The sequence below is a fragment of the Petaurus breviceps genome, unplaced genomic scaffold, assembly GCF_028583685.1.
Source record: "Petaurus breviceps papuanus isolate PSGF00001 unplaced genomic scaffold, PetGlider_PUasm1.0 90919, whole genome shotgun sequence".
Classification (NCBI taxonomy): domain Eukaryota; kingdom Metazoa; phylum Chordata; class Mammalia; order Diprotodontia; family Petauridae; genus Petaurus; species Petaurus breviceps.
This window is the reverse complement of record NW_027187378.1, coordinates 15,275,517-15,288,072: the sequence shown is the minus strand read 5'-3', so window position 1 is coordinate 15,288,072 and position 12,556 is coordinate 15,275,517. Positions and strand designations below refer to the sequence as shown.

Genomic DNA, 12,556 nt, shown 5'->3' with positions numbered 1-12,556 from the left:
CATAGCTGTAAATAACAAAGTTTTTAATCCAAACCATCCAAGCTATGTGTCCCTGGGCAAGTCGCTTAACCCTGTTTGCCTCAGTTTCCTTATCTGTAAAATGAGGTGGAGAAGAAAATGGCAAACCACTCCAGTATCTTTGTCAAGAAAAATCCATATGGTGTCACAAAGAAAAATAAGTGATCACTAATGCTTGTTCTTTTGTTTAAAACCAAACTGCAATAACTAGAGGACAGTTCAAAAAGAATACACTAATGTTCCTGATCCTTGAATTTTAAGAAGTATACAAGTTAGCCTAGAAATCAGGAAGACCGGGGTTCAAATCCTGCCTATGCCACATTCTGACTGTGTGACCCTGGAAAACTCACTTAACTTCCCAGTACTCTAAGTAACACTCTAAAAGTATATGTTGCAGAGAAGGCACTGATCTGCTTTGGTAGAGGGACTTTCCTCAATGAAAACTTCCTATACTGAAGAAATCAGAGGTCTAGATTTTAAAGACATGGTTGGAAGATATATAGGCAATGGGGTATAGAAATCCATCTTTCCCTACAAGAAAATAAGGGGGATGGGGAAGATAAGAGAGAACAGACTGGGGATTTGTAACTCAAAATCTTGTGGAAATGAATGTTGAGAAATAAAGAATAAATAAATTTACTAATTTGCTAAAAAAAAAAAAAACATGGTTGGACAGGAGTAGATAACTGTAGCTGCTGTTTTGGAAAATGAGACTTGTGAATCAGTTGGGTTCAGAAACTATAGTGGGTTCTACTGATCAGATGTCCGCACTAAGTCCCCTCCCCATACTGGTGAGACCCTAGGAGTGGAGGCATCCAGGCTGCCTAAGGAGGAGAGAAGCAGCACAGGTCAGAAAAATAGAGGTAAAGCTTCCATGCTTCCCATCCCCCAAAGAGATCAGGCCAGTGAGTAGAGGCTGAACTTCTAGGTTGGGTAAGATAGGGAGACCCAGGCTCAGAAAACAGGGTGGGGCGGGGGGAAAGGTCCTTTTTATTCAGGGATTTCAAATCCATGAAAAACAACATTCCAACTGCTTCTATGTTACTGAAGAGCTCTTATATAACACAAATTCATAAATCACAGAAAGACTGAGAGGGAGTATTTGCAAGGTATCAATTACACCTCAAACTGTCTGGTTTTAGATACAGGGTTTTAAGTACCTAGGTTAAGAGGAGGAAGTAGCAAGTGCAACCACCAACCATAGATAGTGTGGGAAGAATCCCCACTGGCCTAGAAAAAAGGGGTGAGAGGTGAGTTAGGAGTATGAAAAGTTCGATCTCTAGATCACTGCTAAGCTCTTCTTCAGCACATGAACACCACTGGGATGAGTATAGCTAAGTAGTAAATGTGGTCCAGGAAGAGGTGAGGGAGGGCATAAGGCTAGGTAGTCCAGGGTGCCCTGTGTGTGTCATTTCAAACCCTGTGTGGGTTATTTTAACTGTGCTAGGAATCTTCCCTCTTAAAATAGAATCCAGGAGGGCACATCCCATCTATATTCCCTTAGTATGCCTGGAAATGTTGTTAAAGTGTCTTGAGGCCTGGGACAGCTAGCATTCCAGAGAGTGGCTTAGTCTGCTGAGGTTCAGGAGAAATTATATACCTCACCATCACCTGCCTAGGGGCAACTTCAATTCATGAAATAGTGCTTATAAGGATTAAAATGCAGCTTTAGGGGGCAGAGCTTAGAATGGAAGTAGCTGTCTTGGCCACAGACACAGCCACCGCTGCCACATGAGCCACCTCCACAGCCATCAGCTAGAGCCTTCAACCAGCCCCATCAGCCAGCGAGCCTACAGAACGATCATCCTGCGCCCTCAACTTTGACACCTTGTTTCTGGACCTTTCCAGACTCAGCACAGCTTCCAGCATGGCCACCTCGGCCAGTTCTCACTTGAACAAAAACATCAAGCAGATGTACCTGAACCTGCCTCAAGGTAACAAAGTCCTGGCCATGTATATTGGAATCGATGGCACTGGCGAGGGACTTTGCTGTAAAACTCAGACCCTAGACAGTGAACCCAAGAGCACTGATGAACTACCTGAATGGAATTTTGATGGCTTTAGCACTTTTCAGTCTGAAGACTCTAAGAGTGATATGCACCTTGTTCCTGCTGCTCTGTTCCGACACCCCTTCCAAAAGGACCCCAACAAACTGGTTTTCTGTGAAGTTTTCAAGTACAACCGCAAGCCTGCAGAGACCAATTTGAGACATACCTGTAAACATATAATGGATATGGTGACCAACCAGAAACCCTGGTTTGTCGTGGAGCAAGAATATACTCTCATGGGAACAGATGGACACCCTTTTGCTTGGCCTTCCAATGGGCTCCCTGGGCCCCAGGTCCATATTACTGTGGCGTGGGAGCTGATAAAGCCTATGGAAGAGATAGAGCAGAAGCTCATTACTGTGCTTGTCTATATGCTGGAGTCAAAACTGGGGGGACAAATGCTGAAGTCATGCCAGCTCAGTGGGAGTTCCAGATAGGACTGTGTAAAGGGATTGAAATGGGAGATCACCTCTGGATTACCCACTTCATCCTCCTTCGAATATGTGAAGATTTTGGAATGATTGTAACATTTGATCCTAAGCCAATCCCTGGAAACTGGAATGGAGCTTGCTGCCATACTAATTTCAGCACCAAGGCCACGAGAGAAGAGAATGGTCTAAAGTTTATTGAAGAAGCCATCAAGAGACTAAGAAAGAGACACAAGTATCACATCTGAGCTTATGACCCCAAGGAGGGTCTGGACAATGCCCGTCGCCTGACAGGTTTCCATGAAACATCCAACATCAATGAGTTCTCTGCTGGCGTGGCCAACTGTGGCATTAGCATCCGAATTCCCTGGATGGTTGGGCAGGACAAGAAGGGCTGCTTTGAAGATCGCTGCCCCTCAGCCAACTGTGACCCTTACGCAGTGACAGAGGCACTTATCCGTACCTGTCTCCTCAATGAGACAGGAGAAGAACCCTTTCAGTATAAAAATTAAGTGGACTAGACCTACAGATACCTTCTGTATCCCCCACCGCATAACCCTTTTCTCATGCCCTCTTCCACTTCACCTCTCCCCTCTTCCAATTTTCCCTACTAGATGTAACTCAGGGCACAAAATACCATGTTTATTTTGTGCCCATAGATAACTGCTTGCTTTTTGGGGGGGGGAAGAGGAGTAGGGTTGGGGGATGTTTTTAATCTTTTTTTCTCCCATAATTGACTTTTTTGAAGACTGAGAAATAGTATGTTAGTGGGGAAAAAGGGGTTGGGGAACATAACCACTGCTTCCACCTAATCAACTTTGTACATCAACAGAGACTTGTGACTTCCAGGGAAAAAAAATAAAAGATTAAGTCTTTGAAAAAAATGCAGCTTTAGGACTGGAGATGCTCTGGGGAGAATACGGTACTGTCTCCCTAATTCAATGGAGGGTAGCAGTGTCTATGATCTCTGTGCTTCCTCTCCTTTCTCTAGAGGAGAGAACTCTATAGAGGAAAGAGGATTAGAAGTGATCTGGGAGTCAGAGAAGCTATATGGAGGGGTGTGATACTGAGCAGTTCTCTTTTCTCCCCACTCTAAGCAGGAGTTGGAAGATGGATGCTTTGAAAATGTAATAGTTTGCCTACTTTGACAGGGAATACTCTTTAGCACTTTTCTCTTGGAGATTCTACTGGTAGAAGAGCTGTAATTTTTGTAACTGGTGATGAAAAGATGTAAGGTGGGGTCAAACTACATAGGAAAACATTTTTCTCAAAAGTATAGAATGTGTCTAAAGAAGTATGATTAGATATTATCAGTTTAAACTCCTTTATTTTAAAGATGAAGAAAGTCTGCAGGCCTGGAGAAATAAAGTAGCTTGAAACAAGGTGAAGATAATTAGTGGAAGAGATAGAATTCAGGTCTTCTGACCAGAACTATTCCAGTTCTCTTTCTTCTGTACTAATTCTCCTTCTTCTTTATTTTCTTCTCAAAATAAAGGCAGTATGTCCAAGGGAAAATATTTGAGTAAATACAGTAAGATCACAGGTCTACAAAACCATACTCCACTCCTGAGTCAACCTCAGAGGCTTTGATAGACTGTCTTTGGCCTTAGTTTGCTCATTTCCAGGTTTCTACTGAAGTGGACACATCCAGTCATGTACTTCCCTCTTTCCTGCTTCACTTTATGCATTATATTCCCCTATTAGAATGTAAGCTCCTTGAGGGCAGCAAATTATTTTGCTTGTATTTATTTGACTCTAAATCTCAGCATAATGCTTAGGAGGTGGTTAATAAAGGTTCTAAGTATTCATCCGATTCATGATCTAATTCAACCCCCTTCATTTTACAGATGAGGAAGTTGAGGCCTGGAGAGGTTACTTAAGTGACTTGTCAAAGGTCACACAAATAAAAAGTAACAGAGCTGAGATACAAATCCAGGCCTTGTGCATCCAAGTTCAACTCTTTCCACTGAACCGCACTGCCTCTCTAGATGCTCTATCCCTCTGTGGTAGGTACAGAGAAGACAGATAGAGATATTTTTAAAATAATCCATCATATGTTGTATGGGAAGTTTCAGTGGTTGCCCTTCACACTCTTTGGTAGTGTGAATTTCACTTCATCTAAGTGAACTCTATGTTGAATCTTCCTCCCCATGAACGTATTGCTGGGAATAAGAAGACAAATAATCTTCTTCTATAAGGTGTGATAATTTTTGCATATCTTACATTATAGGTGGGAAAACAGGTAACATAAAAGTTATGAAACTCTTCAAGAAAATATTATATGGGGGACATAGTATGCTTTATGGACTTTTTTTCCTTTATCAATGACTAGTTAGAACAAATGACTTGGGGTATTGAATAGGAGTGTGGAAGATCTATCTAGATAGATAAAGTATGCTTTTTGTCCAATTATCGACTCAATAGTTGGGTTATTCATCAAACAGTTGTATGGTTCAGATGTTGCGTCTATTACATATAGGCTATATTTTGGCTTTCTCATTTGCATATATATAAATCAACTACTCCAAAAAAAATAGAAAAGGGTACAGTTAGACTAGAAACAAACCCAGAATGGGTTTTAAAACTGTCTGAAGAGGAGTGGTTTTAATAAAAAGTAATGCTAGGGGTGAGAAAGAATCCCAAATGACTGCATTAGTGTGGCTGGCAAGCAGATTGGGCAGACCAATGATACTTCTATAACAGCGATGCAAAGCCATTCTCTCCCACCCCACTCCACTTGGAAATTCCCTGGGTGATGCCAGAAAGAATAAGGGAAGATCTTAAGAATGTCTCAAAAATTTCTTCCCCAAACAGGGCAGTGTCTTCTTACCCGTCTCAGGGAGTCAGGAATGAATGGGGGTGGCTTTTCAAACAGGAGCACTCTGTTACTGACTAAAAATGTTTGCTTAGAAAGAGTGCCATGGCCACTCAAGAGACATAGGAGGAAAAAGGGGGAACCTCCCTGAACAAATAAGTTACACATTGATTCAAAAATGCAAACCTGCTACCAAGGGACAAGGAGTATTTTATTAAAGTTGAGCTATTTGTAATTATTATATGTGTGTATAGGATAAGGAAGGAGTGTGGAAAAGTAATACTGGGGATATTAGAAGAATCGACAACACCAGCCATGTTTCTCTGGACACTGTCGTCTCTCCTTGCCCTCCCACCCCCCCAAAAACCCACTGGGTTTGCTGGTTTTAAAGGGAACTTCACATAAAGAATAACTAGTATTTATATAACATTTTTAAGGTTCACAAAGCACTTTACAAATATTATTTCATTTTATCCCCACAACAATTCTGGGTGGCAGGTGCTATTGCTGTCCCCATTTTAGAGATAAGGAAACTGTAGCAGACAGAGCTGTTACATGACTTGTCCAGAGTCAGTTCTACCCACTGTACCACCTGTGTTTCTTAAATGAGAATTGTCTAGTGTGGGTATGTCAATGTTTGCCTGGTTTTGTAAAGTTAGATTACTGTGATTTAGAATGGTTTATAGCAAGCTTCAAGATGGGTTTGGCTGCTCTTCCCAATACACACACACACACACACACACACACACCACTACAAATGCCCATAATCCCAACACACATACCCAGTATTCTGCTTCAGGTTTTATTTAAGTCTTATTCCTACCCTACTCACCAGTCCTGCCTCCCATTTTACCAAGTTGTCATATATTAAACATCTCTCATGCTGCCCCTCATCTCACCCAGTTACATACTATATTATCTCTTTCTCCCTCTCTGCCTTCCTGATTTACCAAGGCAAGCACTGAATCCTCCCTTTACTCTCAATCTCTCTTCCTCCAAAGGGCTGTGTGCCAGTGACTATCTGTCTTTTTTCTGCCAGTCCCTGCTTTTCATTCTTACAGTACATCTAACTGCAATCTTGCATTGGCAGACTCACTTTTCTCAGATCATTATGCCCAGGTTTTACTATTGGTCCAACTTCTCCTCCTTAACTAAAACAGAACAAAATGAAGAAAAACACAGATGAATGAATGATAGAAGGCTGTCAGTCAGTCCATAAACACTTATTAAGTGCCTACTATGTTCTGCTAAGTACTGGGGATACAAATAAAGATAAAAGATAGTCCTGGATCTCAAGGACAACATGGTAACAATATGAGCAAACAGATATAGACAGGATAATCAACAGAAGAAAAGTACTAGAGTTAAAGAAGAGTGGGAAATACTCCCTGTAGAAGGCAAGCTTTTAATAAGGTCAAAATGGGTATATGATTTAGATATAAAGGGTGAAACTATATGCAAATTAGAAGAACAAGGAATAGTTTACCTGTCAGATCTATGGATAAGGGAAGAATTTATGACCAAACAAGAGATGGAGAACATTATGAAATGCAAAAATGTATAATTTTGATTACATTAAATTAAAAAAATTAAACAAACAAAGCCAATGCAACCAAGATTAGAAGGGAAGCAGAAAGCTGAGAAACAATTTTTACAGCTAGTATCTCTGATAAAGGTCTCATTTCAAAGACATGTAGAGAACTGAGTCAAATCTATAAGAATACAAGTCATTCCCCAACTGATAAATGGTTAAAGCCAAAGGATGTGAATAGGCAGTTTTGAGATGAAGAAATTAAAGCTATCTATAATCACATGAAAAATGTTCTAAATCACTATTGATTAGAGAAATACAAATAAAAACAACTCTGAGGTACTACATCATACAAGATTGACTAACATGACAAAACAGGAAAATGGTAAATGTTGTAACACTAATGTATGTTTGGTGGATTTGTGAACTGATCCAACCATTCTGGAGAGCAATTTGGATCTATGGCTAAAGGGCTATAAAAATGTGCATCACTCTTTGATCCGGCAAAACTACTACTAGGTCTGTTCCCAAAGAGGTCATAAAAAAGGGGAAAGGACCCACATGTACAAAACTTATAGCAGCTCTTTTTGTGGTGGCAAAGAATTGGAGACTGAGGGGAAGCCCATCAACTGGGGAATGTCTGAACAAATTGTGGAATGTGGAATGGAATACTATTCTTCCATAAGAAATGGTGAGGAGGCAGATTTCAGAAAAATCTGGAAAGACTTATATGAACTGATGCTAAGTGAGGTGAGCAGAACCAGGAGAACATTGTACATAGTAACAGCATCATTGTGTGATGACCAGCTTTGATAGACTCAGCTCTTCTCAGCAATGTAATCATCTAAGACAATTAATTGCAAAAGACTTATGATGGAAAATGCTATCCACATCCTGAGAAAGAACTATGGAGTCTGAATGCAGATCGAAGCACATATTTTCTCTTTGGGGGGTTTTCCCCTTTTGTTTTGATTCTTGTTTCATAACGTGACTAATGTAGAAATACATTCAATATGGTCATGCATATATAGCCTATATCAGATTGCATGCCATCTTGGGAAAGGGAGGTTGGAGGGAGGGAGGGAGGATTTAGAATTTAAAATCTTGTAAAAGTGAATGTTGAAAACTAAAAATAAATACATTTTTTAAAAAGGTGGGATTTTAGTTGGAACTTAGAGGAAGCCAGGGAGATCAGGAATCAGAGCAAAGGAGAGAAAGCATTCCAGGAGGCCAGCCAGAGAAAATTACCCAAGTTGAGAGATGAAGTGTGTTGTTTGTGGAATAGTCAAGAGGCCAATGTCACTAATCAAAGAATACTCATCAGGGAGTAAGGTTTAAGAAGACTGGAAAAGTACAAGGGGGGCAAGTTATGAAAAAATCACTGGATGCAGATAACAGCTTCTTTCAAATGTTCTTGGTAGTTTAAAAAAATAAACTGATGCTCACTAACCTTGAGTTCATTCAGGACCCCTCCCCCATCTCCCATGCTAACAACAGCGAGGTTACACCAGCAAACCCAAGCACATGATACAAACTTACCACGAAACCACCCTCCACACTCTTGTCACCCTTCCTTCTTTCCAGTGCCATGAAAACCCCAGCTCCAGGCTTCAGGAATTTTCCGTGGCTATGACATACAGCCAGGCAGCCTCAGACTCTCAGGAGTGAAAGTCAGCCAAGGGCCACAACCCTGTAGAATAAGTGCTGCAAAAAAGGCAAAAGCTCTGAACTCTGACTGCCTAGAGAAACAACTCTGTAGCACCAGTAGAATTAGAATCCGTTCAATGACACTGCAATACCCCCATAGCTGGTACCAGGGCAGACAACCCTATAGCACCAGTTTTTCAAAGCTCAAAATCACCGGTGCTGGGTCAAAGAACTAAGGAACAGAAGAGTGGGACAGAATACCAGGACAGAACACTGCATATGCAGGAGCTGGGAGCTGTGCCATATCCCCACCCCCAAGTCTCAGGGAAAGAGTATAGAATCAAGCTGGGGCCAGTTCTAATGATCCAAAAGTCAATTGCACATAGACCTAGGCTGAGAATTATAAATTGCCCAGTATGGGAGAAAGTTGAGATGTTTTGAGATCCACTCCCAAAAGAAACCACAATCAGAGGAAAGGGAGTCAGAAAGTGAATGATGGGGGAAATAAGGGTGGGAGGAGGGAGAGATGAAATTACCCAAGATTTCAGGAAGAAGAAAATTCAAAGACCTTATATATAGACAAATCAAAAGGAAAAATAGTAACAGTAGAAGGAAATATTGTCTCCAGATACAGTAAACAAGTTTAGGCATCTATGAATAAATACTACAAAACAAAGGAAAATGGTACAACACTTGCTGAGACAAAGAACTGTGTGGAATTTGAGGAGAATGTGGAAACACAACATGCTATTTCTGAATGAATAAAAAAATGACAATTATGAGAATAGAATTTATGCCCTATACAATAAAAATAATGACAATAATAGAAAAATTGCAATCTGTAATGGCAAGTCTCTTCAAAGAAAAGAAACAAAGAACAATAGATTGGGAATGTAAATACAGAGAAGTGAAGGACAATTCTAGAAGAAGAGAAGCAAATAATAATAATGATAATGTCAAAAGAAAAAAGAAAGTTATGCAGTAGTGAGTATCTCAATAGCTAAAGAGCAGTAGTAATAGTAATTTCATCACCTTCCCTGTCAGTCCTGTCCAAGATTTAAGCCGAGCCAGCAATAATAGTAACAGGGGAAAAAGGAAAAGGGAGAAAGGAATAGTAGGACTGAGCCACAGCAAACAAGGGGGAAAAATCAATGAGCTATTAGCCCTATGGGATTCTCAGAGCAGAAGCCTCCAGCTGAATCCATGAGTTTTACTCATTAAGTAAAGACAAGTTCTGAGGAAGGGCCCAAGAAAAGACCTGCTTTCTCTTTCCCCAACTTCTCCCAATGACTATCAAGTAACAGACATATGCATTCTTCTCACTTATTTATCAATGTTTCTGTTCACCTGAATTTTGTCTCAACTATAAAGAGGCCAGAGGATAACTATAGATAAACATAAATTTAAATGAAGGCAGAGAATAAATTTCATCAGTTTGGGTCACCAGAACTTCCCAAAGAAATGTGGGTTTAAACAACATTTCCTGGGACTTTAGCCCATTTTCTGAACATCCAGTTCTGAACCTCATAGAATTGCTTTGCAGTGGGGAAATGTTAGCAGCTAAAATTAAACTACCTGAAAGCCCAGTGTGAATCCATAATGAAAATATGGTTCCATTAACTCAGGTTCATCACACATTTGTAATGAGTCTATTGTGTGCAGAGCACTGTGATAGGTATTTAGGGATACCTAACAAAATAGGTCCCTGGTAGACAGTTCCTGGTAGAGTTTATAGTTTAGCACAGTGATAAGATCCTGTAAGGATTATGGGATTTAAAGATCTTCCATGCCCCATTGGACTTGCTGACGTAGCAGGAAGGGGCGGAGCAAGAGGAAGCAGAAGCCAAGCTAGAGTTCCTGCGGTGGCTAGCAGTGGCAGCCATGGTGGCAGCAGCAGCAGAGGCAGCGGCAGCGCGAAGCCCTTTTTGAGTCAGCCAGAATTTCTGCTAAGGACTCCTGCTAAGGACTGCTAGGGGCCGGAGCTGCTGGGAGCACACTTCCTGGACGCTGGGTGGTTGCTGTGAGTGGGGAGAGGAGGACCTTTGCCTGAGGTAGCCTGTTCTGTTTTAAAGGCTTGAGAATGTGGGTGCTTTCTACTTTATCTACCTGTGCCAATTTCATAACTACTCTGATGGCTTTTACTTTCTGGTTTTGGGACTCAGTCTTTTGGTATTTTAATAAATTTTCTAGCTTATTCCCCCATATAGCAAGCCTGATTTATTTTGTGATGGATAATTATATCAGCATGTCTGTAATTTCCATAGGCATTGTGAATATGGCATTGCTGATACAGATCCTAAGCAGAGATATAATGCTGAATAATATAAGATAAAGGTAATAGAGAAATACATTCAAATTTCTTTATGAGATGGAAGTGGGGCCAGAGATATTAGTGACCGAAAAAAAAAAAGATTTAAAATGGTTTAAATTAAATAGAAGGTAAACTTTGAACTGGACTTTCAAGAATGTGTAGGGATTCAACAGGAGAAACAGTAATAAAAGAACAGTTCAGACATAGAGAAAAGTGTGAGCAAAGGTGTGGAGGAAGAAAGAAAGAACATTTTAGTTTGACAGAAGTGTAGCCTACATAAAGGTGACTATTGAGATAAGGAGCATAGGGAGGGTAGCTCCAGGTGGTGAAGGGCTTTGAATGCTAAGCAGGGGTGTTTGAACTTTACTTGTCAGGCAATAGTAGATGAGAAAAAAGTTTTCTTTTTTCACTTTTTAACCTGTAGAGTGACATGACAAGATCTATTCATAAGGAAGATTAGTCTGGAATTTGTATGAAGAATCTACTGGAGAGGAGAAGGGTGAAGGAAAAGGGTCAAGGTAGTGAGACCAGTGAAAAGGTTATTGCAGTACTGAAGACCCCATTATTCTAAAGACCTTGAATGCCAATATCAGAATGAAACATTAAGAGACATTAAGTCCTAAAACAAAGTATTACCCAAGTTTTCTTGAGTCCTAATTTTTGTGTTTCTCAGTTTTTTTTACAAGATGCTACCAGGCTTTCTGGCTATTTACATTCCATCATGGTGTCATTTCAATAGGCTTCCAACATAGTTTGATCCTGCGTCTAAAACCAGTCTTATATAGAGGAAGAATAGGTTTGTGCTTAGCATCATCTGAGCTGCATAAAACCACCCTGCCCCCTAAAATTTTTTCTATTTCCCCATTCATAACTAAACTTCTACAACTAGTGATTCATTTCTTTGAATTCAACAAATCTTTTCCCCTCCAACGGGGGAAGGTAGGGCAATTGGTGTTAAGTGACTTGCCCAAGGTCACACAGCTAGTAAGTGTGTAAAGTGTCTGAGGTCAAATTTGAACTCAGGTCCTCCTGCCTTCAGGGCCAGTGCTCTATTCACTGTGCCACCTAGCCACCCCTCAACAAATATTTTTAATACTCAGTGTATGATATGTAAGGCACTATGTAACACCTCTCTTCATTCCTTTTTTAAAGTATAAACACTCCCAAGAGGGGTAATTCATTAAAAATCCCTGAAATTTAGCAAGATTATAGATATCTTTCCTTCCTGACAAGAGAGATAAGTACCCATGGGAAGTGGCACAAGGATAAATGGAAAGGGGCCAGAAATAAGCATTCATGACAAACTTTGCCTCCTTCCAATTCTTGGAACTCTATTTCTATGAACTCCAAGGTCAGAACTTGCACACTTTTCAAAGTAGGGAAAGACTGGAACTCATTCCTTTCAGGCTATGTGACTTTAGCACTGAGGTGAATAGAACAGAGTCTCATTGTTCATTGATACTGTAAATAAAAAGGTTCAGATCAAAGAAGAGAAAATGAAAGTGGAAAACAAAGGGATTTAAAGCAATTTTTTTTTAAATCAGGAACTCAGAAAGGACAGGAAAACTTTATTTGGGTCCTGTGGTTTGGTGTCCAGTTTCACCTGGATACTGACAAAGACACAGCTGCTGTTGGCAGCCAAATACCCAAAATGAACCACTGGTGAAGCTCTCTCTCTCTGTCTCTCTGTCTCTCTGTCTCTCTCTGTCTGTCTCTCTCTGTCTCTCTCTCTCTCTCTGTCTCTCTCTCTGTCTCTCT

General features: G+C 40.5%; 1 pseudogene; it reads left to right on the top strand.

Moving 5' to 3' along the window:
- The first annotated feature begins 1,882 nt into the window (after positions 1-1,882).
- On the top strand, positions 1,883-3,350 carry LOC138151778 (glutamine synthetase pseudogene; annotated as a pseudogene).
- The last annotated feature ends 9,206 nt before the right edge of the window (positions 3,351-12,556 follow it).